Here is a 19,655-nt window from a genome sequence, read left to right on the forward strand (position 1 = left end):
CAAATCTGGAGGTGAGTCCATCTACACCTCTACACACATCTACGCCTCTACACACATCTACGCCTCTACACACATCTACGCCTCTACACACATCTACGCCTCTACACACATCTACGCCAAGACTTTGTTCAGAGAGTCTGAAACTAATATACATTTTTTTAAACAGTTCACATGGCCATATGGAAAGAGAACCTTATCTTTCCACCTTTGTCAAGTAATTAAATAAAAATGGAAAGTGTTCACACTGATTTCTGTCCTGTAGATTCTGCTATAATCTTTAAAATTGTAGAAACTCCAAACTATATGTTCAAGATCTGAAAAAAAGAAAATAATTGACAACAGAATTTTCTCTGCACATTTGTCAAGTGAGCAGTTTTCCTATGTTATCCTCATTCTCATACTAGTATTGTTTGATTGTTTTGGCTCTCTGCTAGTAAGAATGTCATACTCCCTCACTGCTTCAACGTGCTTAATCTTTTAAGCACAGAATCATCTTTAGATAAGGACTATTCCTACTCCTTCAAGAATAGAGTAGACACTGATTTTTTCTTTTTGCCAGAGGAGCAGACAATAATTAGGCCTCTTAAGTAAGCCTTCGGTGATTCCCAAAATTACCTCCGGGATGCAGAGTCTTCATTCACACTTAGAAAAGTCTCAATATTTGTGTTTAAGAATGTCATGAACTATAAGCAAATGATTACTAAATATCCAACATTTAAAGCTGGGTGTGGATGCAATTTTAAGATTGCTACCTGTCATTTGAGAGAAAAAGGTCTATCCTTCACAAATCTGTGACGAAGAAAGTAAAATTAAATTCTTCACTTCTACAAAATGCTCCATATAAAGTCTAATTCCATTATAAATGTCAAGGCTCTTACAGACTGAGTGACAGTAAAGACTTTTAAAATGTTCTTTTGAACTTTCTATTCAAGAACTCTGAACAAATAACAGTTCCTACAAAAATATTAAGCAGCACAACTGTTTTCAACATTGTTAATAATAAGCAATACTGGAATATGACACTGAATTTTCAGCAGCCATTACTCCAGTCTTCAACTTTGTCATCACAGGAATAAATTACATTTTATAAATTACATTACAAATATTTTAAACTTTTTATTTGTATATTTAATCAAATAAATGCAACTCGGTGAGTAAAAGAGTTCATTCAAAACATAACAAATATTTTACCGATCCCAAACTTTGGATGGTAGTGTATATCCATTTAAAATTATATACTAGTTGGAAAAAAAATGGCCAAGTAATTTTTCAAACATGACTAGTTAGTTGACCATCATAACCCCTAATACATAAACTCACTAGAAGAAAGAAAGAAAGAAAGAAAGAAAGAAAGAAAGAAAGAAAGAAAGAAAGAAAGAAAGAAAGAAAGAAAGAGAAGGAGAAGAAGAAGAAACTAATTAGATCTATTGTATCTTAATTGTTTTACACAGAGAGTGATATGATTTATTTATAAAATGAAAAACAAATGGAGATTTTTGCTTAAGACTGTTCTCCTGAGAAACTGACCCGATCTCACATCTCAGCTCTAAACACTTAATATCAACTAGAAACATCTGAGACAAAGCCCTTTGAGTTACAGTTTTATCTCCTGATCACATGTTCAAAGCTTCAATGAGATGTGCTCAACACAATAACACTGTGCTTCAATTTTAAATCCTTCAAAAATACTGATAATTTTGAAAAAGATTACAAATGTTTACCAGAGCACTTTTATGCCAAGATCTTTGTTTGCATGTGCTTTACTTCTTACAAAAGTGGAGGAGACAAAATATTTACTAAATACTTGTTAAAAATTATAACAATTATACCAACACAATCTCATGGCAATTCTTATCTATTTTACATTTTGGTAAATTGGTGTCTAATTCATATAAATTCATATGATCTCATTCAGGGTTAGTGATGGGCCTTCATGCTAACTTTTTTCCTAAACAATTTATGTTATCTTACAGATACTTTTCAATCAGATTGATGAAAATTACAGCATGTAAACATACCTATTGACAAACATGTCCAACAAAGAGAAAACAAAAATGTCTTTGGCCACCAAGGCCCAATGCACTCGGTCACTCTCCAAGCACACTAATTCACAGCACTGAGGGAAAGAGTTGCATTCAGTCTGACCTTTCAGCTCACAGCCCACAAATGTCATCCAGCCTTTGATATTCCACTGCACAGTCATGTGACTTGTGCTGAAAACCTTACATGCTTGCATGGGGTCCGCATCTAAATGCTAGCATATGCCTCACAGAGGAAAACAAGTCAGTCAAAATGTGTCTATCAGTATTACAAGGCCATTTATTATGTATACGTGTTCAATAAAAAGCTAGAATGATACCTGCTTTGAGATATAAAGTTGATCATTATTAAAATGTGATGGGTTCTGCCACATGCGCTTCTGAGAGAGAGATAAGTAAAAAAACTCAAATGACTGATTGAAAATGATTGTTTCAAGCTCCTTGGGAGAGATGACCCCTGAATAGAATGTATTTAATCCCAATGTGACCTAGATTATGAATAAAAGATGCAGGAATATGACATGTGCTTGGACAAATCTAATATATCCAAATCGTTGTCCAGTAAGATATTTTTACAACAACAGCAATGGAGAGCACATCTTAATCTAACAAAGGCTGTGCTATTTAACCTTTTAGCATTTTAACAGACATTAAATCTGTCTAATCTTTGTCTAAACCAGCCACAACCTTAAACAGTCCCTTACTCAACATTTACAGTAATAGCATGACCACGGTCTACAAAAAGGTAAAAACACTGAAGTTTACATAAAGCACTGCACAATGGCATGCTCTCCTGGCAATACAATTACCCAGAATCCCTCAGTAGGCCTGGATGTGCTGTGATTAGAGGCTTGAGGGATCTCCTGCTTGATCTGCCTCTCATTCCTCTAGTCTGCTAGTCTGGAATCCTGCCGTTATGTGCTACACAATAACAGTGGGAACCAGGGACGGCTCTGATTAGTTCGGGGAAATCCTAAAGGGTTCATGGGAACACTTCTGACTGTGAATAAATTGTGTTTGGGACTAACGCTGATCAAGCTGGCAGATGTTTCAGGAAAACACAATCTTTGATCCTGAAAAGCAGATAAGTACATTCGGGTCCAAAAGTTGAAACTCTGGGATTCAAAATTCAGTAATAATGGCTATCGGGCAATTTTGGTAACAAAAAAAACAGGGCAATACCAAGATTACAATTTTAAACGACTAATGTTAGTTTCTATTGTTTTGTTTTTCATTTATTTATACAAAATAGTATAGAATTTTAATATTTTCCTATTATGGCCAAGACATAATAACTAATTTATTAGTATCCGCACAATTAGTATTGTTTACATTTACATTTATTCATTTAGCTGACGCTTTTATCCAAAGCGACTTACAATTGCTATATATGTCAGAGGTCGCACGCCTCTGGAGCAACTAGGGGGTTAAGTGTCTTGCTCAGGGACACATTGGTGTCTCACAGTGGATTCGAACCCGGGTCTCTCACACCAAAGGCATGTGTCTTATCCACTGCGCCATCACCACCCCATACTATTATGGCCAAGACATAATAACTAATTTATTTTTTATTCCAAATTTTATGCTGATAATATCTTTCATGTTTGCAGTTGGTAAGTTTTCATTTTTGGAAGACATCTCTTATGCTCATCAAGGCTGCATTTATTTTTTAATTATTACAGTAAAAAATTACAGCACTATTCTGAAATGTCATTACAATCTAAATAACTGTTTTCTATTTTAATATATTTAAAAATGTAATTTATTCCTCTGATGAACAAGCTGAATTTAGTCTTTACACTTTAGTATAACATGATCATTCAGAAATCATTCTAATACGATGATTTTGTCTCAATAATCATTTCTTTTTATTATCAATGTTGAAAACAGTTGTCCGCTTAATATTTTAGTGGAAACTCTGATTCTTTTTTTCAGGTTTCTTTGATGAATTAAACAGTACAAAAGGAATGTATTTTCATTTATTTGAAATATACATTTTCAACATTATAACTGTGTTTGTCACCTTTGATCAATTTAATGTGTGCCATATAAAAGGTTTAGATCACCAAAAAAATTTTGTCATCATTTACTCGCCCTCACGTTCTTCCAAACCTTTCTTTCTTCTGTTGAACACAAAAGATGGCATTTTAATAAATGTTGGTAAACAAACAGGTAGCCTTAGACTTCCATAGTATTTTCTTTTTCATACTACGGAAGTCAGTGGCTACTACCAACATTCGTCAAAATACCTTCTTTCATTTTAAGGTGAACTATCCTTTTAATTTCTTTCTAAAAAATAAAAAAGCTGACTACAAACTTCTGAATAAAGTTACAGATGCATTACAAACTTCTAAACTCCAGTGTACAGTAGGGTAGAGTGGGGGAAAACGCCCCCCCATTTTTTTTCTGTGAAACAAAAGTTAAATGTGTTCAGAAAAGTTAGCATAGCTTTAGTGACAATGGCATAAATTATAAACTAAGTATGAAAAATGTTTTCATGTTATTAGATTTTTAACAAAAATTTAATTTGTGTCAAGGGGGAGTTTTACCCCACACAGTATGTTTGAGAAAAAAATAATGTCATTCTGAAAATACAATGATATTTTTTTATTAAATAACACTTACTCCCTATCTACAGGCCCTACTGTTCTCATATCATGTATAACTGTGATGTTCTACAACACAACAAGCTTTAAAACACTTTTTTTCTTACTGCTGAAAATTAGATAATTTACTGTGAAATCCGTTTTCTCTTTCGGTACATCACCAGTGTAAGCTTCATGGTGAAAACTTCTACATCACTCTTGTCAATGTAGTCCATAGTTACAATACATTTTTTTATATTATATTATATTATATTATATATATATATATATATATATATATATATATATATTTGGTGGAATCGGTTGTATTTGATAAAAGTCCTATACAATGTTTCTCTAGAATAAAATAAACACTATTTAAAACACTATTCCTCTGCCAAAAAGGAGGACCCAGTCAAACCAAAGTTTAGTTAAAGTGTGTCTAGGTAAGTGACAACCTGAATCTTCCAGAGAGAAGATTGCCCATAATGTCTGGGCTTTGTTGCCTCCTAAATCCGCAGACCTGTCTAATGGCATTTTAACACTTCATATCTCACCCTGCAGAGGGAAAAAAATATATAAGGAATAAAACACAGTAAAGAGACAGTCAGGGTCCATCTTGTTTGAATGCAATAAATAACTTCATGTCCGTAGTTTTTTAGCATATGTGGAGCATAGCATCCTCTACTCCTCCTCATCCCTCTCTCACTTTCCCTTCTTTTCCCCCACTCTCTTCCTTCTAGCTATTGTGACAGCATCTAGTTCTTCACCAATGTGAGGGCTCCCCCACCCCACCATGCTTCTGTCTGCAGTGGCCCAGTTAGTGCTAGATTATTCCGCTTACATCATCGCATTTCTCTGCATCTCCCACTGTCTTTTGTGCAACCCCAGCCACTCTTGATCTGCGTGTGCACATTTAAGCCTCCTGGATTTGCCCAAGTGGCCTGCTGCGACCCACTACGCTGCCACCTTCAACCAATCGTATCTTTACCCACAACGGCGGGGGAAGGGTCCAGACAGCGTCATTCTAGTCACGTTTAAAACTGTCACTAACTCACTGAGACAAGTTTCACAAAATGTCTTGGAATCATATGACCATTTTAAAAGAGTCATAGCACATATTTGATCAGATTATTATTATTATTATTATTTTTTTAATATAACTGTTTTTTATTATATGGGGACAGTAAAGAAACTTTAAAGAAATGACACCTTCCCTGACTTCCTAAGTTGTCTATGAAAGCCTGTAGATGGATTTTTATGTTTTTGTTGGTAAAATCAAAAGGATGTGATGATACACAACACATCACATCAGTGCTTATACAATGTTTTGGTTAAAGACATAGTTCACCCAAAAATGAAAATTCTGTGATTAATTACTTACCTTCGTGTTGTTCCAAACCCGTAAGACCTTCGTTCATCTTCGGAACACAAATTAAGATATTTTTGATGGAATCTGAGAGCTCTCTGACCCTCCATAGACAGCAAGGATATTATCACGATCAATGCACAAAAGCAAGGACATCAGTAAATAGTCCATGTGACATCAGGGGTTGAACCGTAATTTTACGAAGCTACAATAATTTTTTTTTTTTTTTTTTACGAAGAGACCGATAGCTGAATTCTGGAACAAAAAGTATTCTCATAGCTTTATAAAATTACGGTTGAACCACTGATGTCACATGGACTATTTTAACAATGTGCTTACTATGCTTCTGGGTCTTGAACGTGGTAGTTCCCTTACTTTATGAAGTGTTCCGATGATAAACAAAGGTCTTACGGGTAAGGAACGACATGAGGGTGAATTTTAATTTCTGTGTGAACTATTAGGCTATACACCAAATATAAAACCAAACGTCTTAGGTTACGGAAGTAACTCCAGTTCCTCGAAGGAACGAGACGCTGCGTCAGGAGACGCTTTGGGGAACACCTACAGCGTAACCGGCTCTGAATACCAATGAAATCTGTCCAATACATGGGAGGGATGTCATGGGCGAGGTGACGTAATGACCAGCTGGTATAAAAGCACGTGCGGTGCAACCGGCGTCAGCTTCTAGAATAAAGCAAGCGCTAGCAGGGATGCCGGAAGTGTGGCCTCGCGACGCAGCGTCTTGTTCCTTCGAGGAACTGGGGTTACATACGTAACCTAAGATGTTCCTCTTCAGGAACTCGAGCTGCGTCAGGAGATGCTTTGGGGAATGAGATACCCACAGCACCAGACTTCCAAATCCCTGCCCTGTGTGTATCCATACGGAGCACAGCTAGGGCAAGAGAACGGAAGAGCCTGGAGTGGCTCGCATGTCCAGGCCATAAAATCTGAAAAAGGTCAGGGGCGTGGACCATCCCGCAGCGTTGCAGATGTCCTGGATAGGGACACCTGCGAGAAAGGCCTTGGAGGCCGCCACACTCCTAGTGGAATGAACCCTGACTCCCATGGGCGAGGGGAGATCAGAAGACTCATAGGCCAACTGAATGACATCCACAATCCACCGACTGAGGGTCTGCTATGATGCAGGAAGACCTCTCTTAGGGGAACTAAAGCAAATAAGCAGTTGGTCCGCCTTCCTCCACACGGCAGCTCTGTGGACGTATGCGTCCAGTGCTCGCACTGGACACATACGATTTAGCCTCAGCTGGTCAGGCTCCCGAAAGGGAGGAGGACTAAAGGCCTGCAGTACGACAGGCTGTGGTGTGACAGAAGGAACCTTGGGGACATACCCTGCACGAGGGTATAGAAAGGCTTTGGCCATACCAGGCGCAAAGTCCAAATGGGTAGGGGCCACAGAAAGGGCCTGCAGGTCCCCAACTCTCTTCAGAGATGTCATCGCCAGAAGAAACACGGTCTTCAGGGTGAGATGGCGATCTGAGATCTCCTCAATAGGCTCGAAGGGAGGCCTACAGAGAGCGTTCAACACCACAGCCAAGTCCCAAGGGGGGACCCGGGGCCGTACCGGAGGCCTTAGCCTCAGTGCACCACGGAGGAAACATGTAACTAGGGGTTGTCTGCCCACTGTCAGTCCACCAAGAGGGGTGTGGTAAGCCAAGATTGCCGCCACATAGACCTTCAAGGTCGAGTGGGCTAACCCTGCGGAGAGTCGAGCCTGCAGGAACTCCAGCACTGTACCAACCGGGCAGTTAACTGGGTCGAGCTGGCGATCTCCGCACCATGAAGTGAAGAGTCTCCACTTCAGGGCATACAGTCTCCTCGTAGAGGGAGCTCTGGATTGGAGAATGGGCTCAACAACCTCGGTTGAGAGACCGGAAGCTATGAGCTGTGCCCCCTCAGGGGCCACACCCACAGCTTCCACAACTTCGGGCGGGGGTGCACAATGGTGCCTCCTGCCTGTGAGAGGAGATCCCTCCTGACTGGAATCTCCCATGGAGAGCCGTCGAGGAGGGAAATCAGGTGTCAGCGGGGTGAGAGTGATAGGCCGAAGGGAAGTACCCGATACTGGTAAGCTTCGCCCCCGAAAGCAAACCTCAGGAACTTCCTGTGAGAGGGAAGGATGGAGACGTGGAAGTATGCGTCTTTTAGATCGATCGCGACAAACCAGTCCTCGGACCTGATTTGAGACACGACCTGCGTGAGCATCTTGAACTTCAGTCTGCTGACTGAGCGGTTCAGACGCCGCAGATCTAAAATGGGACGCAAGTCACGCAACCCTCCATCCTTCTTTGGAACTATGAAGTACTGGCTGTAGTACCCGGACTCTCTCTCGTGAGGAGGAACCACCTCGATGGCCTCCTTCCTTAAGAGAGTATGTACCTCCTGTTCCATTACCAGGGCCTGCTCGGGGCCCACTAACGTGGAAATCACCCCGTTGAATTGAGGCGGACGAGAACCGAACTGGATTCTGTAGCCTCTTTCTACAATGGCAGGACCCATCGAGAAACATTTGGCAGTAGTTTCCACGCTGTGAAATAGTCTACTAAGGGAACCAGTCTCTCGAGACTGGCCTCTGGTGTAATCAGAGCGGCTAGTTTGGTGCCCTGAAGCGGCACACCGGCAGGGAACGACCGAACCAGCTGCTCTAGAGACCCCCGAAGGATGGCGAGCATCTCAGCTCCGCTACGGTACCGGGTGGAAGAGACTGAGATGTGTGCTTGCTGGAGACCGCTGTGCCCTGAAGCACCGTACGTGGCCGGGTTGGCAGAACGATCTCCTGAGGGCACTGGGGGGCAACGACCGCTGTGTGCTGCAGCGATTGTTGCTCTACCCCAGCGGGGGCTACCCTCATAAGCTCTGGTCCACCACCATCAGGGCCGAAGACCTCCTCGCCTGAAGCATGGTCCGCAGATCCTGCTAAGGCTGAGAGGTCCCCGGCCGCGCACCCTTCTTTCCACCCCGCTTACGAGGAGGCGCATGGGTGGCCACGCTCTCCTTTTGCGCCTCCCTATGCGAGGAGCCAGCACGCGGCAGGGGCTGCTCTCGCCCAGCAGCTCCGAGAGCTGGAGAGCGGCGAGGGAGAAACTGCTGGAACGCCGCCGCCTGCTTCCCGGCTTCCTGGTGCCTGCTGACAACCGAGTCAACAGCCTCACCAAACAGACCAGAAGGCGACAGCGGGGCGTTCAGGAGGAAGACGCTGTCACGTTCTTTAATATTTGACAGGGTCAACCACAGGTGCCACTCCGCCGCCACCAGGGCTACCACAGACCGCCCAATGGCACGGATGGTCTCCTTGGTGGTGCGGAGAGACAAATCAGCGGTTCTGCGGAGCTCACGAATGCCCTCCGCAGAAATTCCCTCACCCTCATCCAACTCTTTGAGCAGGTCCGCTTGGTATGCCTGCAACACCGCCATGGTGTGCAGACATGAACTAGCATGACCTGCTGCCGCGTACCCCTTGCCCACCAGCGCTGACGATGTGCGCAGCGGCTTGGTGGGCAAGGTCGGAGCCTTCAGGGACGAGGCCGCGTCAGGAGACAGATAGCCCGTAAGCGTCTGCTCCACACGCGGCATTACCCCATAACCGCGCACCCTCGCCCCCGTCACATTGCTGTAGTAACCAGACAAGGGGGCAAAGAGGCGGGCCAAAAAAGGTTTTCCCCATGACCTCGACACCTCAGTGTGGAGGTCGGGGAAAAACGGCAGGCTCCGATGTGGAGGTGAGGTCTGAAACTGCAGGAAACGCTCATCCAATTTGCCTCTCCGCGGTTCCACCGAACACTCGGCCGGCCAGTCGAGTGTCAACTTGGCTACAGCACGAGTGATCACCTCCACAAGCTCCTCATACTGGGGTGAAAGAGGGGGTGCGACATGTTTGGCGCCTCCCACGTCAACCTCCTCAGAGGAAGAGAAGAGAAGCGCCGCAGCAGCTGCCTGAGGGGAAGTAACCGCTAGGCGTGCTTCCGAACTCGGGGAGTGGTCACGGGATCCAGCAGGTGAGGATGGAGATAGAGACTCGCTCGTCTCTGATCCCTCTGCTAGATCCCGTTGCGAACTCCACGAGCGCCGGCTCCGCCTCAGCAGAAGCAGGACCCGCGCCGCAGGGAACGCCAATGAAAGAACCCTCTCCAGAGAAGAGGACCTTTCGGGAGCGAAGCACACGCAGAGGAAAACCCTCGCAGTGCGGACAGTCAGCCCCCTCGAGGGCTGCCTCCGCGTGCCTCGCTCCCAAGCAAAGCACACAGAAGCTGTGCGCATCCTCCGCATACAAATAGCGTTTGCACGGAGGAACACACAGCCTGTATTGCGCCTCACTTCTCCCATGCTTAGTTTTACAAAGCCTTTTTGACATGACCTTGCAAAACGGACAGACAACAGTAAATAAGACTTACAAGACACAGAGCGCTGAATGACAGAAAGCTGAAGCCGGTTGCACGTGCTTTTATACCAGCTGGTCATTACGTCACCTCGCCCGTGACATCCCTCCCATGTATTGGACAGATTTCATTGGTATTCAGAGCCGGTTACGCTGTAGGCATTCCCCAAAGCGTCTCCTGACGCAGCTCGAGTTCCTGAAGAGGAACAGTCATAACGTAGTAAGGACATCGTTAAAATAATCCATGTGACTTGTTCAAACTTTATTTTATGAAGCTACAAGAATACTTTTATGCGCAAAGAAAACAAAAATAACTTTATTCAAAATGTTTTCTCTTCCACGTCAGACTTTGATGAAGGTTCACGACAGCATCACTACTAATTCTCTACTGACAAGTTTTGTGAATGTTTTTGAATGACTCACAAAAACAGGCTAATAACAGTGATGATATTGTTAACAAACACTAAATAAAGTTAAAATAAAATAGAATATAAATATTAGAGGAAAAAAACTAAAATAAACTGTTTCAATTGAAATACTAAAAATGCAAAAACTATAACTGAAATAAAAATAGAGCTAAACAGAAACAAATTAAAATGGAAACTGAAAATCTAAATCAAAATATTATTAAAAAACTATAATACTGCAGAACTAACACTGTTTCTTAAGAGTTTATGACACCGGCATTTGTCTCATTGGGTTCAATGCTGCAGGTTACACTGGCATACATAATTAACTACTACAACACATCTGATAAAACTGGACACATTCAAAGTTTTGCAGAATGTCACAAATTCTTGTTTTCTGTAAGGAGAAAAATGCAAAAGCAATGTAAAATAATGTCTCACATGATAGTACTGCTTTTGGTCTTTCTGAAGTCTACTGTCTACTTTCACATAAAAAGCACCCCAATTGATTTCTTATAAAGAATATCTTGAGTTTCAATAATGGCACTCGTGCATTTACTGTATGAGCCAAGGACTAGGAGAATTGAGCAGTCAGAACGTGTAGTCAATTACTCTGTTGACATTTAAAATGAAGAAAGGGGTCTTTATCATTTCCATTATTCTCCACCCTCAGGATGCCAGGGACCTCTGTAAAGGGGGGCGTATAGCCCTCTGAATGCCCTTGCGAAACAAAAGCTGGCTTTTCTGCATGCTTTAGAACATAGAATCTGTGTAATAATTTCATGAGAAATTTCACTGTAGTTCATAAGAGAGCCTGCATCTCCCTCATCACTCAAATGACAGAATGAGATCTATAATGATAGGGGGGCACAGCTGGTATCCCAAGATTAAGCCAATAGATACGCCATCATGGCAACATCTGTTTTTTTTTTGGGGGGGGGGTTAAATTAATGATCGTAGGAGTGCTATAGAGACAGACTGCACTTTGACATTAGTACAAAAAGCATGTTGTCATATTCTCAATTCTCTAAATATTCCCTTCTAATGTCTAAATTTATAAATTTAACAATAAAAACTCATTCATCCTTTTTTATGGCCAAAATCTCAGGCAAAGATTGCATGATGTTTTATCAGCTGTTTGGACTCTTATTCTGAATGCACTCACTCACTGTAGAGGATCCACTGGAAGTGAAGTAATGCTAAATTTCATATTCATTTTTAGGTGATATATTCCTTTAAAATACTACAAGCAAATATGCATCCATAAATGCACATCTTTCACTACAAAAATCACATCATTTTAAATCTGTCAATGCAAATAAATTAAGATATTAGCAATACTTTATTTCAAACAATAGAGAAAACAGCTGACATGTCAATTCTGGTGTCGAGATATGTCAGCAATGATGCGTGTATTCAAATATTAAAGATGACATCTTTACACACCTCATATTATGAGGTCTTTAACACTAATATTAATAATTTATCTTGATGATAATGAATAAAGGCAATGCCCATTTTCCTTTAAGTAGAAGTACATATCCATAATGATATGCTGTCTTTGGCAATTCATGGAGAGACCTTACAAAGGAGGCCAATGTAACAAAGATTAAAGCAGCGGCCATTCATTATCACACAAGTCTCATTAACTCTATACAGTGAGGCTGGTGAAGCAGAAATTCATTAACTCGAATCCATATAACAAACATTTCGAAAGGCATAAAAGCACGTAAAAAAAAAAAAAATCCTTCTCCAATTACAGACCTGACACCAATGCATCAGTTATATTGAACTGACATTGTCCAGCTAACCCAAAATTTTCAAATTTAAACAAACAAAATGTAACTAACATGCTGATAACAAAAAAACACATCTGTATCCATGTCACAATGAAGCAGGTGCACAACGACCATGCATTTCAGGGGAATGCATCTTTAGTCTACCTGTATTCTTAAGGCTGTCAGGCAGAACAATTAAAATGATGAACTATTAAAGTCCCAGCTCACAGCAAGCCCTTAGCAGGTACAATTTAAACACAGACAGATGTAAAAATTTAAAGGCAGCACACAGCAAAAATTGTTCTCTAAACTACACCATTACATTTTGACCCAGTTCATTCAGTTAAAATAAAATAATTTATACATAATTTATAAACTAACTTTTGGAGCTGTCAAAGAAATCTGTATTTCTCTGCATAGTATTTCATTATAAACACAATATCTGGTGGTATGTGGTGAATGTCCACAACTTGAGAGGCTGAAAACTGAACAGCTGAAACATTTATAAAGGTGTTTTTATAGCCAAATTCAGTGTTTTTATTTATTTGATTATTGTCACTAAACATGTTCTTTTGAAAATCACTGGTGTACCAAGAAAGTATCGCTTCTGAGGGTCAGAGGAAACAGCATTAATGCAAAAAGGTGACTCATTTCAGACTCACTGATGCTGTAATTGTTTTGTCAAAGTAAGAGCCCCTCATTGAGACCCTTTTCCTGCTGTGGACATCTGGTGAGATGACCCATCTCTCCACCTCCCCTCTGCTGTGATGTTGGACTCTCATTCTGACAGCACCCATTCACTGCAGAGGACCCATTGGTGAGCAAGTGATGCAATGCTAAATTTCTTCAAATCTGTCCTGATGAAGAAACAAACTCTTCTACGTCTTGAACGGCCTGCAGGGTGAGTAAATTTCCAGCAAATTTTTAATTTTGGATAAACTAATGTTAAAGTTAAAGTTAAATGGCCAATGCTAAAAGACTATACTGTCTAAATAAATTTAAATGACTTCATTATAATTAATGGATTATAATTATAATTATTATGCATCAATAATAATGCGCCATATGAATAATTGGTATTCATTCATTTTTAGATTACATTTAAAGTGTTTAACTGCAAGTGTTAGGTATACCTAAAAAGTAGCATGTACTTGTTTATATAGAGTACACTTACAATCTTTAAAGTAATTGATGAGCGGTTATTTTGTATCATTACACAAGGCCTGCCCTCATTTTTCCCCAATTCATGCCTTTTTCTTTCCCCATCAGTTACGTATTCTATATCTCTTTTATACTATTCATCTACCTTTCTTCTAGTTCTGTATAATATTAGAGTAACTTTGATGTTTTGATGAAATGGATGTTTAAGCACTTGTGTTCTTAAATGGCTTTTTAATGGGTTTTCTCAAACCAATGATAAAGCTTGAACTTATTTCAATAAAATTTTTATGAGCAGACCGGTTACAAGTCTATTTATTATGAGCCGATTTGAGTTTTCTTGAACTAATGTAACATAGCAAGTTGTTTTAACTCAGAGCATCAAGTTGAAACAACAAATGACCATTCGTTTAATAAATTGTTAAACTTCTTGAGTTGAAACAAAGAGTATCTTTAAGTTGAGTTAAATCACATTTTTAAGGCAGCAGGTGAACATTTGTTTCTAAGTTTAACCAACTTTAAATGTTTTACAGTGTAATAACAAAGATAACCTAAATAAGATAAACTTTGAGGTATATTAAAGTAAATTTCCATGTAAGGTAACAACACTTGCTGCTGCATAGTTTACCATTTCACAAAATGGTCTGAAGGATTTAACTTGCAGTTAATGAGAGGACCTCCTCTGTGTTATATCCTCCCAATACAGTCCTTAGATCCTCTAAATCTAACAGAATAAAAAATTAAACCTACCAGATATCCAATCATCCAGACTCTGTTGGATATAATCTGTCAAAACTGAATTAAAAAATAAAAACCTGATTAATTAAATACTATTATGTTTTATCAGATGTGGAGTGTGAAGAGCTGATGCATAAACAGTTTCAGAGCTCTAGAGAACATAACAGATCCATTGACCCGTCTATGGCTAATTAAAGTAAGCATGTGTATGTGCTGAGTGCAAAGGGGACTTGTGACTCATTAAAGCAGTCAACCTTTCGGCAGTGATTATGGGAAAAAGTGTTGTGGTACTCTCAACTTTTTCCCCCACTGCCTTTTAAAACACATGTACACGAGGGTGTAGGTGTGCTAGAAAATGTTCATTCAACCTTATTACCAGTGTTGGGGGTAACGCATTACAAGTAACGCGAGTTACGTAATAATATTACTTTTTTCAAGTAACGAGTAAAGTAACGCATTACTTTTTAATTTACAAGAAAATATCTGAGTTACTTTTTCAAAAAAGTAACGCCAGTTACTTTTTCCCCATTTATTGACTGACAGTGCGCTGTGAACATGCTGTTACTGTAGTTCTAGACTAAATGTGAATGTGAATTAATTCATCCCACTCGCAAAAAACAGATTTAGTATTCATCAAAATGAATTAAAACAGTGAAATGCAAACTCAGAATATGATGCAAACTGCAATAATTAAATATGTTAAACAACACAAATGTATCTAATCCCATTTTATTAATCAATGTCTTTGCTGCTGACCTTTGATCCAGTTCAACCATACTAATAAGCAAAAATGACTTTAGATAAACTAACAATTGTACTTCATTGTTTTTTTATTGCCGAAGAGTGTTAAACCTTCTTATCCTGAGTTTTACTTTACAGACGTGAATTTACTTTTCCTTCACAAGATACAGGGCTTTTACATTTGTATTAATGTAATTTCTTGTATTAAAAACAATCAAGCCCTGCATATTTAAAAAGTAACGCAAAAGTAACGTAACGCGTTACTTTCCATAAAAAGTAGCTAAGTAACGTAATTAGTTACTTTTTTAGGGAGTAACACAATATTGTAATGCATTACTTTTAAAAGTAACTTTCCCCAACACTGCTTATTACACACCAAAATAGTCTGCCACCTAAGTTTTGGACTTCTAAAAGAGATCCAAATCATCTGTCGTACACATTCTAGAAATAAACAAAACCAATAAAACTAGTTCTTCATGTTGGAAAAAAAGCAAAGCAAACACAGACAGAGTGGAAGGAAGAAACGTGGAAGAAATGTGAAATAACTCAGCAGGATATTTTGTAACGCTCTATAATTTATTTTCTCCAGCCCCTGGTTCTCCCTTCCCTCAGGCCACCTGCATGCTCCATCTCTCAGCAGACCATCGCTGCAAATAACACAGTCCTTCAGTTCCACTGAGGCTGATAGTAATCCAACACATTTACACACAGCTTCAGATGTCGCCAATCTGATAGTGAATGGCATTACTGCCTCTGCCATTGTGTCTACATGGCCTCATCACAGCCTCAATGATGTACCATTCTGTCTTGGATCAAACCAATCCACAAATTCAATTCTCAAACGGTCTTGACCTGCTACTTAAAGTCGACTCTAATCATAAGCACAAGAAGAAAAATAAAAATAAACAAAAATATGTTGTGGTTAAGCTTTATCCTGTGTTATATTTAGCAGCATGAGTGACCAAAGACTCGTTAAAAGAGTGATTCTTTTAACAATATATTCCTTGAACAGCCTCTGAAAATAAAAATAAAGAAAGGAAATGTAAAGAATTTTTGGACTAAATGGAATAACATAACATCTGAGATGCAACAAAATCACATCTGAGAATAGCTGATACTATACTGTAAAGTCAGCAGTATATGATTTTTTAAAATATAAATTCTGTCTTCAATAGCTCAGCCACATGTTGTTCTGAACTTGTAACCGTTCCGTGGAACACAAAAGGTGAAATTCTGAAGCTATGTTTGATTTGAAATCTTGTGCACAAGTCATTTTTACCACTTTTATGATACCTTAATGTATACAGCTCAAAGCTAAAGAAAAATACAAAAAACTGACTTATTAACATTAATGCATTCAGTGCCTACTTTTTAAAACACCGTTTCAGCTTTTCAGTCCAGGAGAATAGAATGCTTAAAAAAGATAGCTTCAACAGGAAAAATGTATGACCTAAAGCAATGGCTACATGAGGCATCCAAATTAGATTCATTATCAACACATAAAAGGATGATTGGTTTTAATAAAATAACTTGAGCGACCATTACCCAAAGCGGTGCTGAGCAATGAGAGAGACTGGAACAGAGCAGGAATTGGGAAGTTAAATAGAAAGAGCTTTTTAAACTATGTTGGGAGTTATTATAGATTTTCAAATTACTCCCAGATTGTTCCAAATTCTGAAATCTCCAGACAATTTATTAGGAAGAACATACAATAATGTAGAAATCAAAGGATTTCATTTAAAGGAATTATTTAATGTCATATATATATATCTCCAACGTTGGACAGACGTTGCATTTTGGTTGAAAATGAAAATCGGGTTGACGTCAGAACCCAACGTCAGATTGACGTCAATCTCCAACGTTGGACAGACATTGCATTTTGCTTAGTTAATGCCAAAACCTAAAAATAACTGAAGATCAACGTCAAATGATGTTAGAATTTGACATTGTGTGGACGTTACCATTATGACGTCTACGCGACGTTGGGTTTTGGTTGCCATACCTGACGACTATATATCAGTATTTGACATCAATGTGACGCTGGCTTAAGACGTTGGCTCGACGTTGGATTTTGGTTACTTCACAACACAACCTAAAAACAACAAAATATATATGTTAACTGACGTCGGTCTTGGACGTCAAATATCGTTGTCATTAGACGTTGGCTTGACATTGAATTTTGGTCACCTGACGTCGCGACCTAAATCTAAACCTAATATTAACGTCATATGACGTTGTGTGCCTGCTGGGAAGATGTGTTGCGACTTCCAGTTTATTGCGACTTTAATCTGAACAGACGACCACATGCAAATCATCTGTAGGCTTCCGCAAAAACTATAGGAATGCACAATATATCACCACCATATTATATAATAAGGGTTAAAAAAAAAATATATTGGTTAATAATAATAAAATTGATTTTTAATTTAACTTAAAGGTGCTGTGTGTACGTTTTTGACTCTACTAAAGCATAAAAATACCATAATATGTTTGTAGATATTTAACAAACATGCTAAGTTAACATACTTGTTTATCTGAAAAACAATGCTACAGTCAGTTATTCTCCTTTGAAAATGTGCGTTCCGTGTCGGAATGTCTGTCTCTGTTTTGGTCTGTGTAATCCGCCCACTGCCAGTTTACCCAACTGTATTTCGGCACACTGGATTGCCAGTTGGCGGAAAACACAGCGTATTTCATTTCAGTCAAGCTGCCAAACGAAAGGGGTCAGTTCCTGTTGGTGTCGTCAATCTGGAAACCTACGTGTGCGTCAATTCTGAAGACGAGGGGCCGGGTGAAAAAAACCCTCTTCAATATTTTGAATTTGGACTTTAATATCTAGTTCAACCACTATGTGTCAATCCTACTTACAGCACCTTTAATTTTAATACTTAATTTATGGGTTACTACAAGTAAAAATTATCGGCTCAACCAATAGCGTAAAAATAGAGCAGGACCCTTTGTTGTCCAACCAAGAAAAAGGAAACCTGTTTGAAAATGTCATTACTCAAGCAACTCCATTAAATTGGTGATGAAAAAACGACAAGCTTTAACATTTATTGGCCCAATTCTGCACTTCATACCATCATCTTCATGACTTATTACATACATTATTCACGACTTACCATGCTACCCTAAAATAGCTCATTGATTTTAAGACCACACAGAGTATTTCCATCTTGTGTCATAGTCCTCCTTGGGAGAGCTCATTAAAGCAGCTAGTCTAGTTCTGTGCTAGCACCTTCATTAGCAATTGAGACCAAAATAATGAGTCTGTGTCTGTAAAGAAATAATTAAAAAGCCAAAGAACTGATTAGCAATGAATACATATAGCCTATTCAGGAAACATGTCAGTGAAACATTGTATAATAGGCTGTTTCCAGGCAACACACCGCTGTGCCACTCAACAATGAGTTCTGTGGTTGTAATACACGTTTAGCTTTGATCGTTTTATTCAACCAAGTCTCCACTGCAACCAGGCAGGCCAGCATCTAATGATTTGACCATATTTCAAAGGCAGTACGTACAGGTGAATGTCCCATCGCTCTATTATTGGTTTATTGCTATGCTACTATTAGCAACTTAGCAACTGCATGCCGGGTACAAAAGCATGCATCTTTTGCATAATCTTTCCCTGAGGCAAACCTGCAGGATATCACTTACTATGTGCTTCAAAGAGCTATGAGCATTGGAAACAGTAACACTACATTCTTACAGTCTGGCAGGTGTCCATGTTTATATTTCCGTGAACAGATGGTGTACATTTTCTTTTTTTTTTAAACAAATAGAAAAAAAAAAAAAAAAGGATACGGCTTGTCTGTTTTATCTGAATATATTTACATATGCTCTCATTCAGAGTGCATATAGGTCTATAATATATACATAGGGGCTTACATGATCCAGTGTTTTGCAGATAACATGGGCGTCTGAGAGCATTATTCTCTCCAACATTAAAAGTAAAGCACAATGTTTCCAGATGAACCATGTCATTTGATGTGTGCCGCTGACAGGAATATCTCCACAGGGGGTGATGCTAATTTCTAGCAGTGCAGCTTCATCTGCAAAGTAATAAATCCATTAAACAGGAGGGGTTCACTCCAGTCCACAGAGTAGACAATTTTCTGGATTGAAACACCACAATAATAACCTTGGACTATATGCTTGATGCCAATCTGTCCTTGCCCTTGTGTCTTTCCCTATCCTGATGCTGGCAGACCAAATGTCCGTCTTGTATGCAGTGACGGAGGTATCCTGGAACAGGCCAGTGGCAGGAAAGGCTGCTCAAATGTGGCTGAGCTGTCAAAACTGACTGTGTAGGACAACTGTATAGACTTGTCTGATAATAGTTTTGCTAAAGAAATAGCCCGGGTTTAATACAAGTTAAGTTCAATTTACAACATTTGATGTAATGTCCGATTTCCATTTATCCCATAAATAAAAGCAAAGCAAC

This window comes from Barbus barbus (genome assembly GCF_936440315.1).
Source record: "Barbus barbus genome assembly, chromosome: 26".
NCBI lineage: Eukaryota > Metazoa > Chordata > Actinopteri > Cypriniformes > Cyprinidae > Barbus > Barbus barbus.